Below are 4995 nucleotides of genomic sequence, written 5' to 3'. Positions count from 1 at the left end.
TACTTATTCTTTACAAATTACTCAAGATATAAAAGGAGACATTTTCTATTTCATTCTATGTGGACAGTATTACCCAGATGCTAAAACTAGACTAAGATAACGAAAATGAATATAGACACAAAATTCCTTAACTAAGTACTAACAAACAAATACTAGATACATTAAAAGAAATTATGTACCATGAAAAAATGAAATGTCTCCCAGGAATGCAAGATTGTTTTGATACCAATAAAACTAATGTGATATCCAATATTACATTATTTTATCACAATATGCAATTATTAATTGACTAAAAGACAAAACCATATGAATATAGATCCAATTAATACATTTGACAAAAACTAATAACCTTGATAATAAAAATCAGGAATAGAAGAGAATTTCCTCAACCTGATAAAGAACATCTACGAAAAAAATCTTCAGCTGTCATCACAATTGGTAACAGAAAACTGCATGTATTTTCCCCTTTAAAATCAGAAACTTGACTAGGGTATCCACTTTTGTTGCTTTTTATTCAAAATTTATTCTCCAAATGTCACCATTAAGGAAATGAAAAGACAACTGTGACAGTTAACTCCATGTCCTCCTCCAGGCAATGGTGTTCTGTTGTGAGGTCAAAACCAAACTAGATTCTGCTGTGAAGGCTTTATTTCTTTATTAACTATAGAATGCCTCGTGACTCTGCATGTCATCTTTGCATAAGGGCTATGCTCATCCTCTCTTTATATTGTTCCATTTTAGTATATGTGCTGCCGAAGCCAGCACTGTGAAGGTATTTTTTAAGATGTGATTGCTACTTAAATCAGCAGACTTTGGGTAAAGCCATTTTACCCTCCACAACATGGGTGGGCTTTATCCAATCAATTGAAAGCTTTAAGAGAAAATACTGGTCCTGGAAAAGAAAGGAATTCTGTTTCCAGACTGTTACAGCAACTCTGGACAGAATTTTCAGCCTATCAACCTGCCCTACAGACTTCAGACTTGCCCAGATAGATGCATTTGTTAAGGAAGCAGTTTTTCAGTGTAAACTGGCATTTATTTTCTGAATACCCAAACTAGTACATCATTTATCCTAATAGATGAACTTATATAATCAGAGAGATGGTCCCAATTCTCTGCTTCAGAAATTTTACAAAAGTTTCTTACAGATAGGGGCCGGCGCTGTGGCTCACTAGGCTAATCCTCCGCCTTGCGGCGCCGGCACACCGGGTTCTAGTCCCGGTTGGGGCGCCGGATTCTGTCCTGGTTGCCCCTCTTCCAGGCCAGCTCTCTGCTGTGGCCCGGCAGTGCAGTGGAGGATGGCCCAAGTCCTTGGGCCCTGCACCCCATGGGAGACCAGGATAAGTACCTGGCTCCTGCCTTCGGATCAGCGCGGTGCGCCGGCCGCGGCGGCCATTGGAGGGTGAACCAACAGCAAAAGGAAGACCTTTCTCTCTGTCTCTCTCTCTCTCTCACTGTCTACTCTGCCTGTCAAAAATATAAAAAAATAAAAAAATAAAAAAAATTTTAAAAAAAAGTTTCTTACAGATATAAGGAACAAAAACTTATTTTGTATTTTAGGCCCCTGTTCTATAGGATTATATATGCAATCTATATTTCTTTCTTTTCTAATTTGAGAGACAGAAAGACAGCTTCCATCTGCTGACTAACTCCCTAGATGTCCCCAACGACAACCAGGTTGAAACTGGGAGCCAGGTCTCCCTCTCCAGATCTCCCACATAGGGGCAGGAACCCAATCCCTTGAGCTGTCACCACTGCCTCCCGGGGTCTGTATGATTAAGAAGCTGGAGTCTGGAGTCAAAGCTGGGCAACAAACCCAGGTACTCTGCTATTGGACATGGGTCCTCTTACCCAGTAGACTAAACACCCTCCTCTGTAATCTGCATTTCTTAACTCCTTCTTAAAGCAACAAACAAGGTAACACTGGCTGACAATGAACGGAGACTTCTTGATGCTGCCTGAAACCTAGCAAGAAACTGAATCTCCTCTTCAACTGCCAGACATTGGATTACTGACTATGTTGTTTGTACTAACTAGCTTATGGATAAAAGAGGAAGGAACAAGGACATTAAGTGACAAAAACTAAAAAGCTAAATAAATAAATAAAATTGAGGTAAACAGGAGATTGTTTGGCGTCACCAAGGCCAGGGAATAAATCCTGTGCCACCTCACCCGTAGGGAAGCAGTAGAGCACAGATTCCTTAAAGCACAATGGGGAAATTAATGCCGGTTCCACGAGGGCTGGGTAGCAGGAGGAACTCAAGGAACATCTGGGAGGAGGACCTGAAGAACTAAGTGACTTTTAGGAACTTTTTCTGGGAATTTTAAAAAACAAAAGCAATGAATCTCTCCACTGAATCATAGGTGGTTGGAAAATTTCCTTTTACCAAAATCCATAAATATGAAAATTGTCTCCTTTGATCCAGAAGGAAGTCATAAGTCAAATGCCGGGATTGAAATAGAATTCCTTAGAAGTTAGACAAGAGGGAAGAGAGCAAGTTTTGTGCTTTCAAATAAACTACTTTCAAAGGTCCCTAAATAGACACACTACCTGCAGTCCCCCAAAATATACATACTTAATTGATAACAATATATTACATGTCTTTCATAAATGTACAGGTGAGTGTTTTAAAACAAAACAAAAAGAAGAGAATGTGTCCCAAAATGCCTCTGTCAATCAGTTGATTGGACTCAGAACCCCCTTTTCCCCTAATTCTATAGTTCAGGTTTTCAGATGAGACCTAGAAACCCCCCTTTTTTTAAAAGATTTATTTATTTATTTGCAAGGCAGAGTTACAGAGAGAAAGAGAGGGTGGTGGGGAGGGTGAGAGAAATATTCCACATGTTGGTTCACTCCCCAAATGGCTGCAACAGCCAGGGCTGGGCCAGGTCAAAGCCAGGATCCCAGAACTCCATCCAGGTCTCCCACAGGGGTGGCATGGGCCCAAGCACTTGGAGCATCTTCTTTTTGCTTTCCCAGGAGCATTAACATGCAACCGGATTGGAAGTGGAGCAGTAGGGACTCAAATCAGCACCCAGAACCCATAAAAGATTCCACCCTTGGGCTGGTGCTATGGGTAAATCCTCTGCCTGCAGTGCCGGCATTCCATATGGGCACTGGTTCAAGTCCTGACTGCTCCACTTCGTATCCAGCTCTCTGCTATGGCTTGGGAAAGCAGTAGAAGATGGCTCAAGTGCATGGGCCCCTGCACCCATGTGGGAAACTTGGAAGAATCTCCTGGCTCCTGGTTTCGGATCAGTCCAGCTCCAGCCATTGTGGCCATTTGGAGAGTGAATCAGCAGATGGAAGATTTTGTCTCTCTCTCTCTCTCTCTTCCTCTACCTCTCTGTAATTCTACCTTTCAAATAATAAATAAGAAACCTTAAAAAAAAAAAAAAAAGAAGAAGAAGAAGAAAGATTGCAACATTGTAGGCAGTGGTTGAATGTGCTGCACCACAAGGCAGACCTGAAGACCTTGAAATTCTTTTTACCCATATGCAGTTGAAAATCTGGACCATCCAAATGTTGAGGTTTTTTGTTTGTTTGTTTGTTTGTTTTTAACAGGCGGAGTGGACAGTGAGAGAGAGACACAGAGAGAAAGGTCTTCCTTTTTCCATTGGTTCACGCCCCAGTGGCCACTGCGGCCAGCACACTGCGGCTGGCGCACCACGCTGATCCAAAGCCAGGAGCCAGGTGCTTCTCCTGGTCTCCCATGCGGGTGCAGGGCCCAAGGACCTGGGCCATCCTCCACTGCACTCCCAGGCCACAGCAGAGAGCTGAGGCCTGGAAGAGGAGCAACCAGGACAGAATCCAGCGCCCCAACCGGGACTAGAACCCGGTGTGCCGGCGCCGCAGGCGGAGGATTAGCCTATGCCTCCAAATGTTGAGTTCTAAGCAGAAAGTTCTTTGAGTTTTAAACTGTTTTGACCTCTGAAGGTGGACAGCAGGGGAAGAGCAGTTTTCGTAGTAATATTCCTGGGTTATTATAAACACAGACAGTTGTATAGCAGAGTATACATGCTATCCAAAGTCCAATCTGATATATAAACCTAATTTTTAAAATTCATTTAAAAACTTTAAAAATTAACATCATTTTAAATAAAAGTTCTGCATGTTCATAGTTTCCTTTTTCTATTTCAATCCTTACCTTCCTTTCCTTTTTTTTTTTTTTAAAGATTTATTTATTTATTTTAAAGTCAGTGTTACACAGAGATGGGGAGGCAGAGAGAGAGAGAGAGAGAGGTCTTCCATCCACTGGTTCACTCCCCAAATGGCCACAATGGCCGGAGCTGCATCAATCCAAAGCCAGGAGCCAGGAGCTTCCTCCAGGTCTCCTACGTGGAAGCAGGGGCTGAAGGACTTGGGCCATCTTCTACTGCTTACCAGGGCCATAGCAGAGAGCTGGATCAGAAGTGGAGCAGCCGGGACTCGAACTGGCACCCATATGGGATACCGGCACTGCAGGTGGTGGCTTTACCCACTACACCACAATAAATAAAAAACTAAAAATAAATTAAAAACTAAAAAAAATATGAAAAAAGAACCTGTTCCTCAGCAATTGAGACAAGTGCTGCTCAAAGTCCTCACATCTTTAAGTATCAATTTCACTTACACAGATTATCTTTTAGCATCCATTTTGTTGCAAATGACAAGATTTCAGTATTTTTTTTTTACCACTGTGCAGTATTCCATGGTGTACACATCCCACAATTTCTGTATCCAGTCTTCAGCTGAGGGACATTTGGGTTGATTCCGTATCTTAGCTGTTGTGAATTGAGCTGCATCTTCATCTCTGTCTCTCCTCCTCTCTCTATTGCTCTCCATTTCAAATATAAATAAATCTTTTTTTTAAATGAAGAATTACCTTACATGTTTAGGCTCATATAAGAACCCCCAGGATTCAGCTTGTAATGGACATAGAATATAAGGTTTCAGAATTTTATGCCATGTCTAGAAGACGACAGAAGAAAGGTTATGACTAGGGCTCCTCTTTC

General features: G+C 41.9%; 1 non-coding gene across 1 annotated transcript; it reads right to left on the bottom strand.

Annotated features, from left to right (window-relative positions):
- Nucleotides 1-657: 657 nt before the first annotated feature.
- LOC127483326 (U6 spliceosomal RNA) lies at nucleotides 658-765 on the bottom strand. Its single transcript, XR_007909524.1, has one exon. It is a non-coding gene; the product is annotated as a U6 spliceosomal RNA (small nuclear RNA).
- Between the last annotated feature and the right edge of the window lie 4230 nt (nucleotides 766-4995).

Source organism: Oryctolagus cuniculus, chromosome 8, assembly GCF_964237555.1.
Source record: "Oryctolagus cuniculus chromosome 8, mOryCun1.1, whole genome shotgun sequence".
Taxonomy (NCBI): domain Eukaryota; kingdom Metazoa; phylum Chordata; class Mammalia; order Lagomorpha; family Leporidae; genus Oryctolagus; species Oryctolagus cuniculus.
Note: the sequence above shows the minus strand (reverse complement) of the source record. Positions and strands in the feature narration are given on the sequence as shown.